Raw genomic sequence first — 10877 nt, 5'->3', positions numbered from 1 at the left:
AAAAAAAAAAAAAAACTAGCGGGGCGAAGTGACTGGCGGGCGCCTGTAGTCCCAGCTACTCCGGAGGCTGAGGCAGGAGAATGGTGTAAACCCGGGAGGCGGAGCTTGCAGTGAGCTGAGATCCCGCCATTGCACTCCAGCCCCGGCAACAGAGCAAGACTCCGTCTCAAAAAAAAAAAAAAAAAAAAAAATTTGGTTTGCTTACAATGGTATATTGAGAGAGGTGAGGGTGGGGATGAGGCGGTGCGGGAAGGCACACAGAGGAAAGTATCTGTTTTCCTGCCCCCCACCCAGTTCTTGTCTGGAGTTGAGAGACTCCTTTTAAAGGCTCATGAGAAAACCTGAAACATGGGCTTACCTTCACTTCACAAAGCAATTCTCTCTTAAATTTTGCCAGAGAGATTGCTAGTATCAACCCTATTTCCCTAGGAAGCCAGGGCATAGAGAAAAAAATTCTCTAAGTTTATTAACCCTCTTTTCTTGACATCCTTCCTGGGATGAAGTGAACTTTGGGACCAGACCACTAGAACAAGCCACAGTAATAAGTGGTTCCTTGAAGGGTCCCTTAGGAACAATGATTAGAAGAGCCCAAGTTCACAGTTGTTAGAGAACTCATACTCTCTGGAACTAGCCATGCAACTTGAGATAGAGATCAAAAGATAAAGGAGGGCAGTCTGGTATTGAGGGCCCCTTTCCTTTCCAAATAATTAGATTCATAATTGCCCTTTGGGGCTTTTCAAAATGAATGGAAAGCTCGGGCTGGGTGTGGAGACCCACGCCTGTAATCCCAGCTCTTTGAGAGGGCGAGGTAGGTGGATCACCTCAGGTCAGGAGTTTGAGACCAGCCTGGCCATCATGGTGAAACCCCATCTCTACTAAAAATACAAAAAAATTAGCTGGGCGTGTTGGTGCACACCTATAATCCCAGCTACTCGGGAGGCTGAGGCAGAATTGCTTGAACCGGGGAGGTGTAGGTTGCAGTGAGCAGAGATCACGCCACTGCACTCTAGCCTGGGCAACAAAGGGAGACTCCATCTCAAAAAAAAAAAAAGAATGCAAAGTTCAAAGTGCCACTTGAAGCCGGGTGTGGTGGCTCACATCTGTAATTCCAGCACTTTGGGAGGCTGAGGTGGGCGGATCATGAGGTCAGGAGTTCGAGACCAGCCTGGCCAACATGGCAAAACCCCGTCTGTCGATCATGAGGTCAGGAGTTCGAGACCAGCCTGGCCAACATGGCAAAACCCCGTCTCTACTAAAATACAAAAATTAGCCGGGTGTGGTGGGGTGCGCTTGTAATCCCAGCTACTCGGGAGGCTGAGGCAGGAGAATTGCTTGAACCCAGGAGACGGGGGTTACAGTGAGCTGAGATCATGCCATTGCACTCCAGCCTGGGCGACAAGAGCAAGACACTGTCTCAAACAAAACAAAACGAAACAAAACAAAACAAAAAAACCCCAAAGTGCCACTTGAAACTTCCCTCGCACACCTCCCCATGCAGGAGAGGCAAGAGTGAGCAGGATTTTCCTGTTTTCTGCTTAGAGAAACTGAGAGAAACTGAGGCTGAGAGCAGTGAAGTTACTTGTCCCAGGGTTCATGGCGAGAATAGGACAAGAACAAGAACACAAGTTGCCTGCCTCTCTGAGGTGTCCTCCTTCTATTAAATCTTTCAAAAGCCAGGCTACTCAAGGCTTTCATGGGTTTTCTTGCTTTTCTCTGTTTTTGTTTTGTTTTTGAGATGGAGTCTCACTGTGTTGCCCAGGCTGGAGTGCAGTGGCATGAGTTTGGCTCTCAGGTTCAAGCAATTCTCCTGCCTCAGCCTTCTGAGTAGTTGGGACTACTGGCATGGACCACCACACTCGGCTAATTCTTTTCCCTGGTTCTAACAGCAGGTAAGGCATCTTTTCCTTTGGTGTGATCCCTGTGGGAGTGGGGTCTGTTACTTTAAAAGGAAGAACAAATCAGCTGGCTCTACAGGAAGAAATATGCTCGTATTACTTGTGTGTGTGTGTGTGTGTGTGTGTGTGTGTGTGTGTGTGTGCATGCAGTATGCCTAATGCCTCTATGAATGAAGGGCTAGATAAGCACTAGGTGGGCAGAACAGGTGAAGCATAGCATTCAGCTAGCACTGGCTCAGGAAGTGTATCTCATTCTTGGACTTCTGCCCAAATCGCCCCAAAACAATTTCCAGAAGGGTCTGAAGGAGTTGTTTTCTGAGTTGGACTTTCTTTCTAACAGTAAGCTGAGTTTTCCTGCTTAATTGCTCTTAACATGTGCTCTGTGACACATCTTGGGCAAAATCAGTACTTAGCTGCCTCCAGCTGGGTTTTTGTTTGTTTCTTTTTTTCTTTTTTTTTCTTTTTGAGACGGAGTCTCGATCTGTCACTCAGGCTGGAGTGCAGTGACATGATCTCGGCTCACTGCAACCTCTGCATCCCGGGTTCAAGTGATTCTCCTGCCTCAGCCTCCTGAGTAGCTGGGATTACAGGTGTGCGCCAACACGCCCAGCTAATTTTTGTATTTTTAGTAGAGGGGTTTTGCCAGCTTGGCCAGGCTGGTCTCGAACCCCTGACCTCAGGTCATCTGCCCTCCTCAGCCTCCCAAAGCATTGGGATTACAGGCGTGAGCCACCGCACTGGTTTTAATACCAACTTGGTAACCCTGGAAGTGAGAGGGTATTGGATTGAAACTCTATTCTCAGTCCTGGTTTTCTGTGCAAACCAGGAGCAAATCAGTATATGTACTTTACTCTTTGCTCAAGTCTCCCTGCAGCACATCCCGCCCAGCCTTCCTACTCTCTACCCCTCAGAGCACCTCCTCCCCTGCCTAACCAGCCAGGCAGATCTTAGTGTCTCCTTAGAGGAACTGGGTCAAATTAGGCAGTGCCAATTGGAGACACATTGCAAGAGGAGGAGGTATAAGGAGAGGGAAGTTAGTTACATGAGACAGTTTTAGATCAAAGATCTTGGAAGGAGGTTGGCTTTAAAGCAACATAACTGTTGGCCGGGGGCGGTGGCTCACACCTGTAATCCCAGCACTTTGGGAGGCTGAGGCAGGCGGATCACTTGAGGTCAGGAGTTCAAGATCAGCCTGGCTAATGTGGTGAAACCCCGTCTTTAATAAAAATACAAAAATTAGCTGGGCTTGGTGGTACGCGCCTGTAGTCCCAGCTGCTTGGGAGGCTGAGGCATAAGAATTGTTTGAACCCTGGAAACAGAGGTTGGAGTGAGCCAAGGTCATGCCATTGCACTCCAGCCTGGGTGACAGAGTGAGACTCTGTCACAAAATAAATAAATAAAGCAACATAACTGTCACTCAGTGATGGGGGGGTAGACACATATGTACTGTAAATTGAGCTCTGAGCTGAATACAAAGCAACTAGAAACAATCAGTGTTCCAATTCAAAAGGAATATCTCTGTGAGGAGGGAGGAAACGCTCGTCATTGTAACCTCTGGAGACACAAATTTTCTTCCCTATTCTTATTTATTATATTTACTAGAGATGGGATCTCACTATGTTGTCTGGGCTGGAGTGCAGTGGCTGTTCACGGGCACAATCACAGCACACTACAGCCTCAAACTCCTGGCCTCAAGCAATCCTCTCTCAGCCTCATGAGTAGTTGGGACTACAGGTGCATGTGCCACTTGCCTAGCTCTTCCCCATTTGTTTGAATCCACTTGGCATAAACAAGAGTCCTCCATGGCCCTAGCTTTCTCCCATCAACATGATAACACATTTGAACAGGAATGGGCATCCTTTCTAGACAGAAGATTTCCCACCAGGCTCCCTGACAGGCAGCAGTGAGGACGAATCCAGAGTCTGATTTCCAAGAGGAGATCAGGTATCAGCTACCACCCCCCTTTCCCCAGAAACATTCTCACGGCTCTAAGTATTGGTGATAAAAATGTGAGAAAGTCAGGTTTTCTCTATGTGGTGGCTCTGAAAGCCTGAAATAAGATGGACATCACAAGTGATTAAAACTCTTCAAATACTCTAAAGAATCCTGTTTAATCCAGTAACACTTCAAAACTGGAATTTAGGCCGGGCATGGTGGTCCATACCTGTAATCCCAGCACTTTGGGAGGCCAAGGCAAGAGGACTGCTTGAGTCTAGGAGTTGTAGGCCAGCCTGGTCAACATAGTGAGACCTTAAAAAAAAAGTCATTTAGGCCGGGCGCAGTGGCTCACGCCTGTAATCCTAGCACTTTGGGAGGCCGAGGTGGACGGATCACAAGGTCAAGAGATGAAGACCATCCTGGCTAACACAGTGAAACCCCTTCTCTACTAAACATACAAAAAGATCAGCTGGGCGTGGTGGCGGGCGCCTGTAATCCCAGCTACTTGGGAGGCTGAGGCAGGAGAATGGCGTGAACCCGGGAGGCGGAGCTTGCAGTGAGCGGAGATTGCGCCACTGCACTCTAGCCTAGGTGAAAGTGTGAGACTCCATCTCAAAAAAAAAAAAAAAAGTCATTTAGGCCAGGTGTGGTGGCTCACGCCAGTAATCCCAGCACTTTGGGAGGCCAAGGCAGGCGGATTACCTGTGGTCAGGAGTTTGAGACCAGTCTGACCAACGTGAAGAAACCTCGTCTCTACTAAGAATACAAAATTAGCTGGGGGTGGTGGTGCATGCCTGTAATCCCAGCTACTCGGGAGGCTGAGGCAGGAGAATCACTTGAACCCGGGAGGTGGAGGTTGCAGCCAGCCGAGATCAGGCCATTGCACTCCAGACTGGGCAACAAGAGCGAAACTCCATCTCCAAAAAAAAAAAAAGTCATTTAACACACGCTAATTGTGGCCTAGGGGGTAAAAGGTCATGAGCAGAATATTGTTGGGAAAGAGGGTGAAGGTAGAGAGAATGGCAAGGATCCATACCATGTTTGTGTTATTATTCCCAAACTGTAACAGGCAGAAGTGGAAAATTTTTCTCCACTTTCCCTTAGTACTTGGGTTCTGAGGTGGAGACCAGTGGTTATTAAAAAGACAGAACTTCCCATGTGCCTTGGGTGTGAGCCATTCAAGTGCTACAAGTAGAGCAAACCCACAGCATCATCCTCTACTATCTGTGCCTTCCTGAACTGAATGAAATCTGAGCAAAAACATGTTGGAATCACATAGCTGGCTCTGCTCTCTATCAAAGCTTTGCATAATTGAGGAGGAAGAAGAGGCAAAGGGGCCAGGGAAAGGTATGGAATTAGCCATTGTCTGCAAGCCCCTTTCCAGGAAAAAGATGTAGACATCAAGCAATTTGCAGCTCTGAAATGATCTCTAGGGTCAACCTAGTGCTCTCTGAAGGAAACCCACCAACCTTAGCTCAGCTCATGTGTTTGTCTTTACAGTGGAAAGATCTGACTCATTTTTCACCAGGCTGTAGATGGTGACCTTCTGTCTACATATAATACAGTTGAAGACAGCTCAGCTTCATTATCCAAGTGCTTGGGGAGCAGTGCAGAGGGGATGAATTCCCAGGTCATCCTAGGAATGGCCAGTCTCTAAAATAAAAAGGGGTAAGAGCTGAAAACACAACACCTGGGCAGGGGGAAAATATCACCTCATTGTCTCCTTTTAGATCTCAGATGGATGCATCTTTTCTCTTGTTCTTTGCGCTTCTCTGTCCTCCCCATGTAGACTGCAGAAGAGAGAGAAGGCTAAGGTTTATGAGTGGGAGAAGAAACAATCCTATCCCTCCCATGTCTCATTTCAGGACATAAGGAACTAAGGAAAAGGGCCAAACTAAACACGTTAAATCACTAGATATGATACACAGGAGATGATACTTTTTGGGGTTTTTGGGTATACCCCAAAGTATAGCTCTCTGTTGATAGAAAGTCCTCACAAAGTCACTGCTGTTCAGTGGTATGTTTGGGCAGGGGTGGAGAAAGTAGAGCAAGGAAATTCAATTTGAGTTTTATAATGATCAGTTTTAAAGCCAAAGATGCCCAAAACAGGGTTAGCGCTCTCAAGTGAAGTTTGAAATTACAGGGAAGTCTCAATGAACTATTCTGACTAGGGTACAGTAGCAAAAAAATGTAGAAGAGACAGGAACAATTGCCTTTGATTGCAACTGTAGCCAAAAGTCCCTAATACATGCTGATCAAAAAAGCTCACTGTTGTCTGGGCCAGAAAGATGTTTTCAGGCTCCACTGCTAATAGTTTTGCTCTGACAATCCAATTTGGTAAGCCTCTCTTCTTCATGTGGAGGGTCTAGGGCAGGGGTACTCCAGGACCTGAGGAATCCTGGAGCTGAAATGGAGTTGAAAGATGACCTACAATTTCCTGGTTTTTAACAGAAGAAACTAAGCCCAGAGTCACCCATCTGGTTAACAACAGAAGTAGGACATGTAGAGCCCAAGTTACCATTAGAGGGTTCTTTCTACTGGAACACTTTATTAAATCTTGCCCCAGTTGGAAGATTTGGGCCACCCTGCTTGCCTTCTTTCTTGGGTTATTAAATGAATGGTTTTTGGGTCTGCGTCTTGGTGACCTAAATCCTTGAACAGGAAACACAGGCTTATGAATGGGAGGATAAATAATCCTCTTCCTCCTATGTCTCTTTTCAGAGATAATGGACCTGAGGAAAACCCCAAACTAGATGATCATTAAGTCTCTTTAAAGTAGAAACGGCCTCTTAGCTCGAGGACTACGCCAGCATATGTATTGCATCAGAGCCTACAATGTGGATCCTACCCCCAGCTGGACCAGGTCATTCATATCAGCATTCATATCAGCACTACCCTTTCTTAGATGCTTTTGTCTGATAAACTTTGAACCTATCTCTCTATTTCCAGAACAGAGTTCATAACTCTTTTAAGAAGAGGAAGCAAATCAAAGCCTGGAATTTAAAGCTTTCTTCAGCAGAGTCAACAGACCAATAAAGAAAGGGAGTCCCTCTGCCTGTGGTATTGTCCACACTCACAGGGTCCCACACTCTTATTTGTTCCTACAGAGTAAAATGAGGCTAGAAATACCTATCTTTCTTTTTCTTTGGCATGTGTGTCTGTGTGTGTGTGTGTGTGTGTAGAGACAGAGAGAGGTGGCCAGTTGGGGAAAAAAAGAATTCCTTTGTGGATACTGTTGTGTGTGGGGGGGTAGGGTGAAAGGTGGGATAAGTTTCTCCCATGCTGAGAAGTTCAAGCTGCAGATTTCAAACTAAGAGGGTATAAAGAGACTTTCAGTTGCATTTTCACTGGAAAAAAGTCAGGACTTATTTCTGAGCCAAGTCCTGAAATATGCCTTACCCTTAACCTACTCAGAGGAAGGGGATTGCCCAAAAGCTACAGTTCAACTAACTAACTGCACTCAGTGGGCAACAAAGACATTATATTTTGTGTTTGAGACATCAACTTCTATTGACTAGGGCAAGGTATAATTCTGAAGCTGCCAAAATGAGGGCAGCTCTCACCATCCTGAAGCCCACCCCAGAAGCTCCAGTGAAACTTCTCTTGCTTCCCAATGGTAAAGCTATTTTCTTCTTTTAAGATTTTATTTTTATCTCAGGAGCTACTCATCTGACTGTTCTCATGATCCAAGGGGCTGTCTGGATTCTCTGACTTTAGGCTGTTAGTAGGGAAAGCTGAAGTCCTCCTACAAATGATGGAGAAAGATTCATGGATCTACTGGCAGGTCCATGAGGAGGTGAGGGATTACCAGCTGGTGCCCCAACCAAACGAAACACTATGCTTTCAAAGATTGTCTGATTTGGCCTTTTATCTGGCTTTATCCTCAGAATCTGAGTTATCTTAAGTGGAAATATTCTAGGTAGTCAGATAACATTTTCATGCTTCCTTAAGGATATTGTCCACACTCAGGCAAGGATATTGTTCACCCAGGCAAAGTGAGCAAGTATCAGTAAGGGGAGACAGGCTTCAATGGTCATCTGGTTGACCATGATGTTGGAACACCTAAAGCTGACATGTGAGCATGTCAGGAACATACCATGCCCAACACTGATGCTTTGAGGGCACAGGCCGGGGAGACAGGCACAGTAGGAACTACTAGACATATAAGCCAGGGTTGATAAGAGTCACAACACGAGACAGTTTTGTTCATGAGAGAAGGAAATGGGGCAAAATAAGGTATGCAAAAAATTTTCTGGCCAGGCATGGTGATTCATGTCTGTAATCCCAGCACTTTGGGAGGCCAAGACGGGTGGATCACCTGAGGTCAGAAGTTCGAGACCAGCCTGGCCAACATGGTGAAACCCCATCTCTACTAAAAATACAAAAAATTAGCCAGGGGTGGTGGTGGGCGCCTGTAATCCCAGTTACTTGGGAGGCTGAGGCAGGAGAATCGCTTGAACCCAGGAGATGGAGGTTGCAGTGAGCCAAGATCACGCCATTGCACTCAAGCCTGGGCAACAAGAGCAACACTCCGTCTCAAAAAAAAAAAAAAAAAAAAAAATTCTGGAAGCAGAGTTCATAGGTTCTTGACCTTGGAGGGGGATTGGGGTACAATATTTCATGAACATATCTAAAGGTCCAGGTTCCGTTAAACATTCTACTGCTCCCAGACAGGACTAATCATAATTTTTTTTTAAAGGCACAGAAACAATATAGAAAATTTAAAAAGCGAGAACCTACAACTCTAGCAGCCAAGGGGTAAGAAAATGGGATTTGTGTGAGGAGGTACAGGGAGGGCTGTTTTGGTACACAGGAAGCAGGCAGCCTGCTTCCCAAGTTTGCAGCTCCCATCTGGATGTCTGCCCTGGGGTTTCCTCCGTTGCATTTCTTTCTTAGGGCTCTTAGGTAGTGAATCTCTTCCTTCCCAGCCTTGCTTCCCAAGTTCCCTACACCTCTCACCCTACACTGTGCACTTCTCACTCCATCCTAAGTTTCTTCTCTACATGTTTCTCCCAGTATGCTCATTGCCTCCCAGATCTTCTCACCTAGGCCTACGTCTTTATCCCCAGACTCCTGTCTTCAGCATTCCTCGACCCAACACCCGGGTCCCTCTCTTGTTTTGTTCAGATACCCTCTCTGCTGCTCCTTTCTCCTCTCTGTCCTTCTGCTGTATACCCAAACCACATCCCCACGGAGGAGCCCCGCGACTGCCAGCTCCAGCATGTCCTCAGACCCCTGCGGTGATCTGTCTCCCGCCTTTTTAGGCCCCCTAAGTCCCTGCTACCTCCCTCTTAATACTGGGGCCTCGGGCCAAACTCCCCCGGCCATCTTCCACCCCTCGGGCCCCAGCCCAACCCGCGCCCCTCTCTCAGCCTGGCCCCTTCCCCCGCCCACGTCTCCCCGCTCCTTCACGCCCGAGCCCCTCAGGCCCCGCCCCCGGCCACCGAGGCCCCGCCCTCGCTTTACCCCCCCCCAAGCCCCGCCCCTCACTCACCTGAGGAGTCTCCGCGCGCGCGCGCAGGCTGTGAGGGGTGGGGGAGAGGGAACGGTGTTGGGGAAAAGGGAGGCGGGGGGCGGGGGGGTCCCCCACTCTGGCCCGGGCGGCCCAGTGCGGGGGGAGTGGGGTCACTGAGGCGGCGGCAGTCGCCGGGCCGGAGCCAGGACCCGGGCTCTGAGAGGCGGCGGCGGCGGCGGCTCCATCTCCATCAGCAGCTTCACCTGAGAAGGGACCTGCCCCCCCATATAACCCCCCCCATCACAGCCGTCCCCCTCCCCCTAACAACTTCCGGTCCCACTACCAGGCGACAGGCGGCGTGGCCGAACACCGAGCGTCCCCAAGCCCGGGAGACTGCTGGGGGAAAAAGGGAGAGGAGCTAGGGGAGAGTAGCCGAGCGCCGAAAGATTCAAGTCCGAAAGGCGCCGTCGCCTGCCGAAGGTAACCCAAAAACTAGCCTTTAATCTGCACCCAGTTTGCAATCTAAGCACACACTGGACACCCTATGTGGCCTGGCACGTCAGGCCCTAGAGCCAAGTTTTCCCTCTTTACCTTGTGAATCCCAAAAATCTGAGACAGGTCTCAATTTAGGAAGTTTATTTTGCCGAAGTTAAGGACGCACGCCCGTAACACAGCCTCAGGAGATCCTGACGACATTTGCCCTAGGTGATTGGAGCAGAGCTTGGTGTTATACATTTGAGGGAGACGAGAGACATCAATCAATATATGTAAAGGCGGGACAATTCAAAACTGGGAGGAGGCTTCCAGGTAATAGGTAGATAAGCGGCAAATGGGGCCAGGCGTAGTGGCTCACGCCTGTAATCCCAGCACTTTGGGAGACCGAGGAGGGCAGATCACCTGAGGTCAGTAGTTCAAGACCAGCCTGGCCAACATTGTGAAACCCCCGTCTCTACTAAAAATAAAAAACTAGCCGGGCGTGGTGGCAGGCGCCTGTAGTCCCAGCTACTTGGGAGACTGAGGCAGAAGAATCGCTTGAAGCCGGGAGGCAGAGGTTGCAGTGTGCTGAGATTGCACCACTGCACTCTAGCCTGAGCAACAGAGTGAGATTTCGTCTCAAAAAAAAAAAAAAAAAAAAAAAAAAAAAAAAAAGCCGGGCTTGGTGGCTCAGGCCTGTAATCCTAGCACTTTGGGAGGCAGACAGATTGCCTGAGCTCAGGAGTTCAAGACCAGCCTGGGCAACATGGTGAAACCCATCTCTACTAAAATACAAAAGAAATTAGCCCTGCGTGGTGGTGTGTGCCTGTAGTTCCAGTTACTTGGGACACTGAGACAGGAGAATTGCTTGAATTCCGGAGGCGGAGGTTGCAGTGAGCAGAGATAGCGCCACCGCACTCCTGCACTCCAGCCTGGGTGACAGAGCGAGACTCCGTCTCTACAAAAAAAAAAAAAAAAAAAAAAAAAAAAAAAAAAAAAGGCAAATGGTTGTATTCCTCTCAAAGAAGGCAATCAGATATGCATTTATCTCAGTGAGCAGAGGGATGACTTTGAATGGGAGGCAGGTTTACCCTAATCAGTTCCCAGCTTGACTT

The 10877-nt window shown here is 48.2% G+C and overlaps 1 protein-coding gene and 1 long non-coding RNA gene across 9 annotated transcripts in view; one reads left to right on the top strand and one right to left on the bottom strand.

The window, feature by feature from the left end:
• Positions 1-6961, top strand: part of LOC111541867 — a 20892-nt gene extending 13931 nt beyond the window's left edge. Inside the window, exons 2-3 of the long non-coding RNA XR_002731384.3 lie at positions 5362-5501; positions 6783-6961. This is a non-coding gene — a long non-coding RNA (uncharacterized LOC111541867). The remainder of the gene's footprint in view (positions 1-5361; positions 5502-6782) is intronic.
• The window catches only part of IKZF4 (IKAROS family zinc finger 4), a 37418-nt gene extending 27746 nt beyond the window's left edge, over positions 1-9672 (bottom strand). For 5 of the 8 annotated variants that reach the window (XM_023210820.2, XM_023210818.2, XM_031936320.1 and 2 more), the window contains exons 1-2: positions 9328-9672; positions 5546-5623 (exon numbers count right to left, since the gene is read on the bottom strand). The gene's annotated coding sequence lies outside the window, so the exon portion shown is untranslated. Of the gene's footprint in view, positions 1-5302; positions 5487-5545; positions 5624-9327 lie in introns of all 8 variants that reach the window. The other 3 variants (XM_031936318.1, XM_023210825.2, XM_023210826.2) reach the window with 2 other exon arrangements.
• Between the last annotated feature and the right edge of the window lie 1205 nt (positions 9673-10877).

The sequence above is a fragment of the Piliocolobus tephrosceles genome, chromosome 10 (assembly GCF_002776525.5).
Source record: "Piliocolobus tephrosceles isolate RC106 chromosome 10, ASM277652v3, whole genome shotgun sequence".
In the NCBI taxonomy this organism is placed as follows: domain Eukaryota; kingdom Metazoa; phylum Chordata; class Mammalia; order Primates; family Cercopithecidae; genus Piliocolobus; species Piliocolobus tephrosceles.
The sequence above is the reverse complement of the archived record's forward strand: the minus strand, read 5'-3'. Positions and strand labels throughout refer to the sequence as shown.